Genomic DNA, 10,786 nt, shown 5'->3' on the forward strand with positions numbered 1-10,786 from the left:
CTATTTATTTAATATCCTGTGACATTTGATTATCTTACAGGCTCTTAGTTCAGTGAAGTGTGAGCAGACATTCTGACAACTAATGTGCACCTGGCACATTAGGGCAACACGGGGATTCATTTGCTCCTGGAGGTTGATTTCTGTCCTAGAATTTGCTCCACTATCCACATGCTGCTCCTGTCTGTTGTCCCCTACCCACGTTGTGCTGCAAACTCTGAGAGTTCATGACCCTGTCATGTTTTTATTCATCTTTGTATCCCATGCCTGAAAAACACTCCCTAAGAGAATAAGTGAAGATGGATCTGTTATATTTTTATGTGCATTGTGTACAGATTTAAAATCTTAATTGCACACCTAGTCTGGCCAAAAATTGTGCTCTTCACTCTGGTTGAGAGGAGATTCCATGTCATTGGGTCACAAGTTCTCTGACCTCATTTGAGTCTGTGTAACTGTTTTGTCTAACAGATAGGAAAGCGGAAGCACAGGGACATGACACCTCCAGCCTTCCGTCCAGCTGAAAGGCGGAAAGAGGACTCAACATCAAAGGCCTCCTAACAGCTGCGAACGTGTTATTTTAACCAGTGGTTCTCAGACTGGGTTAATGGTGCCTCCCCTCAGGGCATTTTAGTAACGTCAGGAGGTGTTTTTGCGTACCATGACTCGGAGAGTAGGATGCTCCTGGCGTCTGATGTGTGCGGCACAAAGAATGTTTCCAAACACCCTACAATGCACCGACCAGTTCTCTGCACCAGGAACGGTGCAGCCACATTGTCTGTAGTGCTGGGTTCAGAAACCCTGTTTTGAACTAAATCACTTCCATGAAGTGATTGAAAAGGAACTAGGAAATCATCCGTGAAGACGTGGGGGGAAAATTTTGGAAAGAAAATAGATTCATACGCATACAATCTCAACGTGAACCTTCCAGCAGGAGACAGGAAAGAAGAACCTTCTCTGATGGGGACGTATGGAAAGCAGACCCAGCATGGGGAAGCTCTGGGGAGTTTTGGTCTCACTTCCCCTCGGGTCTGGAGCACTGTGTGCTTATCGCTGCTGTCATAAGACTGACAATAGTAGTCGGCCTCGTCCTCAGGCTGCAGCCCAGAGATGGTCAGGGAGGCAGCATTGGAGGAGCTGTCGATGGAGCCAGAGAATCAATTGGCAACCCCAGAGGGTCTTTTGTCATCATCGTAGATCACGGTCTTGGGGGCAATGCCCGGGTGCTGCTGGTACCAGTACACGTAGCTGTTTCCAATGTTGCCACTGCTGCGGGTGCAGGAGATGGTGGCCTTCTGTCCCAGTGACTCAGACACAGAGCGGGGCTGTGTCAGCACAAACTCAGCCCAAGACCCTGCAAGGAGTAATTGACACAGAGATCAGTGAGGACAAGACAGACTCCATTCCCAGGGAGGAGGGAGAGGTCATCATCCCAGGTGACATCCAGATGCCATCCCAGAATTCCCTGCAGCCAGCCACCTGTGCAGTACGCAAAGAGGATGAGTGGAGCCCAGACCATGGTGGAGACACCTCCAGGCTCTGCTTCCCCAGCCGCACAGCCAGGCCAGAGTCCACTACCCCTTCTTATGTGTCACCCTGATTCTCAGGTGGGAGGTCTCCATGCAAATCTTCCCCTTTCTGGAGGCTGCACATGCCCCTCCTTCAACCTTAGCCAAGCCTGCATCTATTCAAAAGAGTGTGTAGGAGAGGGGAGGGCTTCACCCCAAGGATTTCACAGGAACACTTGCAAGATGCAGGGCAGAGAGGAGCTCACAGCTGAGGAACTGGGGAGCACCAGCGCCCTCTGGTGGATGCAGAAGACATGTCGACCTGGGCTGGAGCTGCTGCTCAGGGCTCCTGCCCTCCCAGTCCCACACCCCTCACAGTTCCATCCTTTTGAGATTGGCTTCCTTCACTTGGAAATACGCATGGAAGGTTCCTCCGTGTCGTTCTGTGGCCAGATAATATTTATTTTTATCGCTAAATCATATTCCATCGTATAGGTGTACTGGTATTTATCACTTCACCTTTTGAAGGACATATTGGTTGCTTTCAAGTTTTGGCAATCATGAATAAAGCAGCTGTAAACATCTATGAGATATTCTTGTGTCCACCCAAGTAACTCATTTAGGTAAATACCTAGGAGTGTGATTTCTGTATCATACAAGAGTTAGTTTAGCTTTGTAAGAAACTGCCAACGTGTCTTACAAGTAGCTGACATTTTGCATTCCCACTAGCAAGAATGAGGGTTCCTGCCACCCCACATCCCAGGCAGCATCTACTGTTGTCATGTGTTAGGTCTCAGCCATTCTAATAGGGTCTGCTTGTCTCTCATTGTTTAAACTTGTAATACCCCAATGACCTGTTAGGTTGAGCATCTTTTCACATGTCTGTTTCTCATTTGTGTGTCTTCCTTCATAATGGGTTGGTTCAGATCTTCTCAGTGGAGAGGAATGGCCAGCACCTGGGAATTCAGGAGCTCCAGAAAGTTCTAAAATCAGTTAAAAGAGAAACACAGTTTCTCTACACTTTCAGAACTCAGGGAATTACCAGTAAAGCCCAGTCTGGTACAGTGGACATACAAGTGGCTGCACTGAGGGTCACCTGGTTCTCCCAGGTCACGTATGCTGCATTTCTGTCCTTCTCGTCACCACTAACAGCTGTGGAGGCTATTTTGCTTCTGGCAGCAAAGCAATTCTGTTTGCCAAGGAGACCATTATCTTCTAAAGGAGGCATCTTCCCTGACCCCATAAAACAGACTGGGTCAAGAGCATGAAGGCCTGCAGTTTTAGCAGCAGAAGTGACAGCAGAAGCCCAAACCTGAGCTGGTGTTGGTCACAGGCAGGGACAGGGGAGTGACGGGTCAGACAGGGGAGTGAAGTGAAGCAGATTTTTTACCACATTTTCCAGTGGAACAGGAGCTCGTAGTGGCATTGGGATTGTGTTCAGCTCCATAGCAATGATAATCAGCCTGGTCCTCAGGCTGGAGCACAGGTGGTGAAAGCAGTTCTGTTAACAAACAGAACCTGGAGAATCAGGTTCATGCTCTTGGCAGGTCAATGACATCCGTCCTAGGTCACACACATAGGGGTTCTGCATGGGAGTCCTTGGTACCGTTGCCATGGTGACCCCCAATGTCTGTGCTGCTCCCTGTTCAGGAGAAGGTGACCTTGGGATCTGAGGTTCATCAAGAGCTTCACAGGAACGGGCCGGCCTAGTGGCGTAGCAGTTAAGTGTGCACGTTCCACTTCAGTGGCCCAGGGTTTGCAGGTTCGGACCCCAGGTGCAGACATGGCACCAGTTGGCACGCCATGCTGTGGTAAGCGTCCCATGTATAAAGTAGAGGAAGATGGGCATGGATGTTAACTCAGGGCCAGTCTTCCTCAGCAAAAAGAGGAGGATTAGCAGCAGATGTTAGCTCAGGGCTACTTTTCCTCAAAAAAAAGAAAAAGAAAAAGAGCTTCACAGGGAGAGTTACACATGCACATATTGAGGATTTCTGCCTCTGATGTCCCACAGCCCCATGTCACACCTCAGATTCTTGGAAAGCTCCAATGGGGTGTGATAGGAGAGGAGGACAGAGGTCAGCGCCTGTGAGCTGAGGAAAACACACTCATGGGAGTCCACATGAGTCCTGAGTGGTATCAGCTATAAGAAGGTCTTATCCATCGACCCACTTCACCCGCCTGCCCTGGAGCAGGCTCGGCATTTTCCCAGCAACTGCGGAGCATCCTCATCCTCTCATGGCCTAGGAAGAGGTTTCTGGGCCTCAGGCCCCAAACTTCCCCTTTGAGTCATCCCCCCTCCCTGATTTACAACTGAAGGTCCAGGTTCCCAGCAAGGGTTCCAGGCCAGCTCTGTGCTGGGAATTCCTCCTGGGCTAGATCCTCACTCATCTTGTCAGCTCTGGCTGCTGCCCCCTTGTGAGGGCACTGAGTCTCTGCATCTGCCAGATTCAGTTCTCTGGTTGAAACACACCAAAGGTCCCTGATCCAGACGTCAGGATGCAGAAGATTCTGGAGAGGCCCTGAGTCTGGGGCTCTGAGGGTAATAGAATGATTACTGAGGAAAGTCAATAGACTCTATGAATGAGAGGTATGCCACGTGCATGTATTGTGGCTGAAGGAGTCCCTTGGGGATAACTGGTTAGAGACTCTCTGTCACAGAGGTTAAGAGTTTAGACCTGGTGTCAGGAGGGGGAGCTCAGCCAGCTCAGCTCTTGCAGGATGTGACCTCTAGCTAGAGGGATCTGATAAAATACAGGACACACTGTTAATCTAGAAACTCGGATAATCAATATTGCATAGGGCATCCTTATAGCGAAATGTTCCATGTTGTTTATCTGAATTCAAATTTAACTGACCTCTGGTTTTGTTGCTCTATCTAATAGCGCACCCCCAGGTCATGTGCACACCCTCTCCATGCTGGTGCGCTGCCTGGGAAGTAAGAGTGGTGCGGTTCTCAGAAATAAATAAGGTCACACACTTAAAGACATAAAAAACAAAACAAAGCAACTTGCAGTCAATGAAAAATATTTCTCTGGGTGCACATATATCAGCATCATTAGCCTCTTCTACTGAGAAACCAGTGGCCCACGAGAAAGGATGCAAAGGGGGCGTACTTTTATAAATTGATTTGGCATTGTGATTATGCATTACTCATTCTAAGCCGGAAATAATAAAGCATTCTACTCACTACTGGGGAAGATGAGAAAATAACAACACAAATGCCGGCAGGGCTGAGCATCCAGCAGGCGCAGAAGCCACAGTCCCTAGAGGATGAGAAGCTTCAAGCAGCCCAAGAAATAGTATGAGTACCTTATAGAGTCCTGAGTGGATTCTATTAATCTCTATACCAGCGCAAGTGGAGAATATGCATTTACAATGTCACTTAATAATAGAGGAGGTGCCCACGATGGGAAAGCCCCTCTGTCCCCAAAGTTCATAGTGCATCCTCCATGTGTTTGAGCGCAACTCAGCTACAATCTTCAAGAATCTCAAAAGCAGTGCACTGAGTGAAAGAACTGGGTCATACAAGGGTGACACTGTGTGACTCCATTTATGCATCTGAGAAAATGCAAACCCACCACAATGAGAGGAAGCACATCCGTTGCTGCCTGAGGAGGAAATGACGGGATGGGGTGAGAGAGGGATCCCAAGGGGCCTGAGGAGACTGTGCCAGGGTGGAAATGTTCACTCTCTTGATTGTGCTGATGTTTTCAAAGGGGTATAAATTGTCAAAAGGTATCAAATTATGCATTTCAAATATGGACCCTTTATTATATGTCCAGTCCGTATTAATTAGAAGAGCTATAAATAAAACAAATAAGGTGTTGGCTTGACTTCTGGCTTCTGGTCCATGATGTTAGGAGCCTGGAAGTCTCCACTCCATCCCCAAACACTAAACAGCTGAACAAACTGAAAAGGCTCCAGCTGTTCTTAGGTTCATAAGAGCAGTGAGGTCATAGGGCAAATTGCCGCCCCCAGATTGGGGAGACTCACAGGTGAACGCAGAGAATCACAACTGAGCCCCCGAGGGGACCAGTGCTGGGGCAGGGAAGCCTAACCTGTAATGGACAATCTGCAGGAGGCCCAGTGTGGACAAGTGTGGACCCTCAGAGAGTTAAAACTCCAGGAGGACCTGGTCACAGGGGCCCAAACTTTTGTGAGTTTTGCCTCCAGCAGCTGGACCTGCTTCTTACAGTGAATGTCTGAGAAAAAATATTGTGCTTCTCACAGAGGAAAGAAAAAATGAACAATTTTGAAATATGCTAGAGCATTCTGTTCTTAAAAAGTCTGCTCTAAGGAGAAACTATTTTACTAGAACCTGACGTGCTAAGGTTTGATCAGGGACACACCTACCTGTGGGGACTCCAGCCCACTTCAGCCATCCCGCCCTGCCTACGTGGAGGACGCAGAGCACACGTGACGTTCTCTAAGCACATGGATGTGATCTCTTCTGATGCCTCTGGGAAGGAATTGGGTCCAAAGTTACCAGAAATGAAAGGAGAACGAACATTTATTGAGTATCCACTAAACGTCAAGTAGTTTATTAAAATGTCACCCCGTCAGATCCTCTCAACGCTGCATTTATAAACACTGTACATCTTTTTCAGAGAATACATTTAGTGAGATATTAATTCTTTCAATGTCAAACAATTCTAGTTTTCATTTCTTCGAAATTATCTAATTTTGAAGTTTGATATTTCATGTACTACTCCTTCAGTTATATACTCTAAGCATTTTGTGATCACCAGAAATTGCCCAGTTTTTTTTTTTTATTGTGGTAAGAACCCTTACCCTATGGTCGGCCCACTTAACCAAGTCATAAGCGCACACTGCAGTACTGGGAACTCTGGGCACAGGGCTGTGAGCAGCTCTCTAGAACTTACTCATCTTGCACGACTGAAACTTTGTGCCTGTCGGACAGCAGCTCCCTCTTTCCTCTTCCCCCAGCTCCTGGCAATCACCATTCTCCTCTGTTTCTGTGAGTTTGACATTTTTTTCTTCTTTTTTGGTTTGGGGGGTATTTTTCCAGTTTTAATAGGGCATCACTGCCAAATAAACGTGTTATCTCTTTACAATGACATGATTTGATACATTGCAAAAGGATTCCCCTCATCAGGATAAATAACACATCCGTCACCACACAGGTTTCTCTTTTCTTCTCTTTCTTTTTCTTGCGAGCATATTTAAGTTCTCTCTTCGCAAATTTCAATGACACAATGCAGTGTTGTCAACTATAGTGAGTTGAACCGTTTCAGATAGCTCGCATAAGTGGAATCACACAATATTTGTCCTTCTGTGACTGGCTTATTTCACTCAGCACAATCCAGCGATCCCACTTTGGGGTATATATCCACCAGAATTGACATCAGAATCTCAAAGAGACATCTGCATTCTTGTGTTGACTGCAGCCTTGTTCACAAGAGCCAAGATATGGAAACAGCTTAGTGTCCATCGACAGATGAATAGATAAAGATAATGCCAAGAAATATTACTCAGCCTGAAAAGAGAAGGGTATTTTGCATATGCAACAACATAAAGACATTTATTTGACAAGCGACTGCAGACTTCTGTTTGGGCCAAATGGAGTGAGCCCCATGCAGCCTCTCTCTCTCAGATGACAAATGAAACTCTGGCCAGAGAACAAATAATTGCCATCTGATTTTCTAAATTCACCAAGTGAACAACTCCCAGTAACTTGAATCCTGATACTGACCAGGTCTGAGACAGGTTCTGTTGGGGTTTTTACATAAAACAATATTTATATATTACAAATGCTTTAAAAATATACGCAAAATAAATTTGAAAATATGCACCAAAATACGGGCAGAGCTTAATAAATGGTTATAAGGCAGTCCCCCTATTGACCACCACCAAGGTCATTGCCTGTCCTCTGTGACATTTGTTCAGTCTTAGTTGTACAGGAGACTGCAAATTAGTACTTCCTGTGTCCCTATGTTACTGTCTCTCTAGGCATTTCATTGTGTGGAGTTCGTCAATGTCTCTGGAATGAATCATGAGAAGAATATTATTTATCGTATTATGTAAAGAATGACACTGAAATGAGTCTGACCGAGTTGGTGTGAACATTATGCAGCATTTTAAATGCCCTTTTCCCTCAGCAGTGCTATCTGGGGCAGAAGGAACGGGCAGAGCAGCTGAGGGGATTTGGAATTAGAGAGGAGCAGGAGGAAGACAAAACTTCTCCAGTAATCTTTGCAATTTAACCACCACATTGGCGTTCTCACAGCGTGAAATCAAATATGATTTTATGTTCATTCCAGGATTGCTAGCACATCGTTTCATAAAATGTGCAGGGTTATTGTTTCCTTTCCCGTCATCTGTATTTGAGAGCCCCAACTCACCTCAGACAAAGGTCCATACTGAATTATTCTGTGTCTTCTATTAAACAAAGGATTCTTTGATACAGTGCAGAAAAATATGTACTTTGATGAGCACGAAATTTGAAGAGAAGGAGCATCTAAAACTTAAGAGGAAAAGGAAGAATTAGAAAAAATAATTGAATTATCTGAAAAACACAAATAATATCAGCTTTCATAAGTCACTGTAAAATATAGAAATAAATGACTAATGACATACTACTTATAAATAGCTACTAAAATTAGGACATTTTTAGAGCTAACGCATTTATTATATATTCCATCACGAATAAGTTGGGAGGCCATAGTAATGAGCCAGGACCCCTGACCTCTGCAGGGAGCCCTCACCCAACCCCAGAAACTGTCTCAGACACTCTCAAGGCATCATGGGTCAGAATCATTCCTTCCTATAGGGAAGGTGTGGAGCCAGTGGTGAATGGAGGGATTGGGAAGCTGGATATGGGAGAAGAACCCGGGGCTCAGGGGCCCTTCACAGAGCAGGAAAGTGCAGGGAGGAGCTCCCCCTGGTGGCTGTTGGGTGATGCTGCTTGACCCAGGTCAGAGCTTTCCCTGGGCTGTGCTGTTTACCTCTGAAGGACCACGCTGATGCACACTGCCCACCATGGGCTAGAGGATCAATGAGTCCCGTTTCAGTGGGTCCAGTAACTTCATTTTCCTCTCCCGCAGTGTGTCAAGTCTCCACCGCTAGAAGCTCACAAGCTCTCTCTGCGCTTGGGGCGTCTGGCATGTGGCTCAGTGCGTCTTCATATCTGCTGTCCCCCAATTCTGTGTTCACCATCGCCCAGAGATTTCAGTCATCTAGTCTCAGCCCAGATGCCCCCTGGGGTCAAGGTGAATGTTTCTGCATATAACACGGATGGTACTTGCACCTATGCTCTGCTCAAGTGATACCGTTCCTGATGGTTTGGGTTTCATTATTTTCCTAGAATCGGAAAATGAAATTGCCCTACATCCTCTCTTCTTTTTCTCTCTCTCTATATGTAACATATAATATACAACATATATAAGATGCAACATGTAACACATAATATGCAATATGTAGCATTTCATACATTATAATGCATTTTACATACGAAGTTCTCTCCATATAATACATTACATATATTTATGTTTTTATATGTAATTTTATAATACGCATATTAGTTTAAAATAAATATAAATTCCTTACTTTATATGACTGTTTGATGTAGCTAATATATTTTTAATCAAGTTCTGTAGTTTTACTCAGTGTGAGGGCTGATAGAACAGGAACGTTACTACAATGGAACCTCCTCCCTATTTTAGGGCTCTTCTCCCATTGCTGTACTAAAAACTCTCACAGCCTGTGACTGTAATGTACTGGGCCCTAATCAAGATTTTTTTAAGAGCTCCATGGAATTATTGAGTGTTAGGTGTCTAGGATCTGAATCCAAAAGAACAGATGTTTATCCAGTACTTTCCCAACCAAGGAACCACAGGGAAGAGCAGGAGACGTTGTGGATTGACCTGAGGGAGGTGAGCACTGAATGAGATGGCATTGAATGTGGAGATCGCTGTGGGTGGTATTGATGGATACCTGCGCAGTATTGTCATCCAGTCCGTGAACATGGCTGCCCTTTCACTTATTTAAATTCGTTTTTTTCAGTAATGTTTGTATTTTTCAGTTTACAGCCTTTTCTATTTTATTATTTTTGATGCTTTTGGAAATGGAACTGCTTTCTTAATATCCTCTTAATCTTGTTCTTTGTTGTTAATTAGAAAACCAACTGATTTTTGTAGAGTATTACTACCCTTAAGTCCCGTAGGAGATACCAGATAGAACCCATTAGGGGTTATGATAGGAGTTGGTTTTCCTATCTTGAAACAGTAGGATAACAAGTATTGAGGCAGGTGGGAATATGAAAATGAAGCACTGCCATCCGTGAGCAGTACAATGAGTAACCCTGGATCCACCTCTAAAGGCATTGAGGAAAAGTAGGGATTTTCCTGAAGGTTTAGTGGAGGCCAGAGAATAGCTATCACAAAGTACACCTGAGAGCAAAGCTTCTTCAAAATCCCCTTCGAGTAGCTCTGTCTTCCTAGATTTCCATTCCTTTTGGCAGCTGCCCCAACTCTCTCTTCTCCCTCTCTGCTCGTTTTCCCCAGTCAAGCTCATTTCTCTCTGCATCTTTCTTCTCCAAACCCCCTCAGCTTGCATATCCACCCAGTGATAAATACCAAGCCCCACCTCGTGGTCATCCACTCCTCTGCAGCTTCTCAAGGTTGCCCCAGGACTCTGAAGCACCAGCATTCTTTCCATCTAGCATCACTTTGGAACGTGGTTAGTGACGTAACTCATCGGTGAACAACATGGGCTCTAAATTCTGACTTCATCTTCGCAAACCGGGTGACCTCAAACAAACGATATCCTTCCTCTGGAGCTGTTTTCCAATCTATAAAATAAGGATAATATAAGTACGTGGCCAGCATGATTGCCGTGAGTATTAAATGCGATGATGCCTGCAAAATACCGGTCTGTAGTGACTGTGCAGTAACTGTTAGCCATCAGTACTATTATTCATCTGCTGGAAAATTCTATGAGGTCAGTAGGGCAGTGGTTCCTGTTTTGATATGAACAAAGCAAGGACCCCAGTGGTGAATTGATTTGCTCAAGGTTGTACAAGACAGGCAGCCAAGCCAGAGGTCAAATCCCATCCCTTGAGTCCAGAGCCTTTGGATTTCTGCCCAATTTCTTGAGGTCAAGACCTGACAAGCAAGTGCTGGTGAATGGGGTCCCCCACAGCTTGGATGCTGTTTAAGAATTCTGAGGAGAGGCGATACCCCTTCCTGGCTTCAGTTTTCAGTGCCAACATTAAATTATGATGATGTATGACATGAGATTGTGTCCCCTGCTGGCCCCTGAAAGAT

At 45.3% G+C, this 10,786-nt stretch overlaps 1 long non-coding RNA gene across 2 annotated transcripts; it reads right to left on the bottom strand.

Moving 5' to 3' along the window:
• Positions 1-5,829: 5,829 nt before the first annotated feature.
• Positions 5,830-10,778, bottom strand: LOC139084642 (uncharacterized). 2 transcript variants are annotated; one of them, XR_011542168.1, is made up of 4 exons: positions 10,097-10,778; positions 7,865-7,986; positions 6,386-6,999; positions 5,830-5,961 (listed from the first exon to the last, which is right to left on the bottom strand). It is a non-coding gene; the product is annotated as an uncharacterized lncRNA (long non-coding RNA). The 2 variants fall into 2 exon arrangements; XR_011542169.1 differs by lacking the exon at positions 6,386-6,999.
• Between the last annotated feature and the right edge of the window lie 8 nt (positions 10,779-10,786).

This window comes from Equus przewalskii, chromosome 7 (assembly GCF_037783145.1).
Source record: "Equus przewalskii isolate Varuska chromosome 7, EquPr2, whole genome shotgun sequence".
In the NCBI taxonomy this organism is placed as follows: domain Eukaryota; kingdom Metazoa; phylum Chordata; class Mammalia; order Perissodactyla; family Equidae; genus Equus; species Equus przewalskii.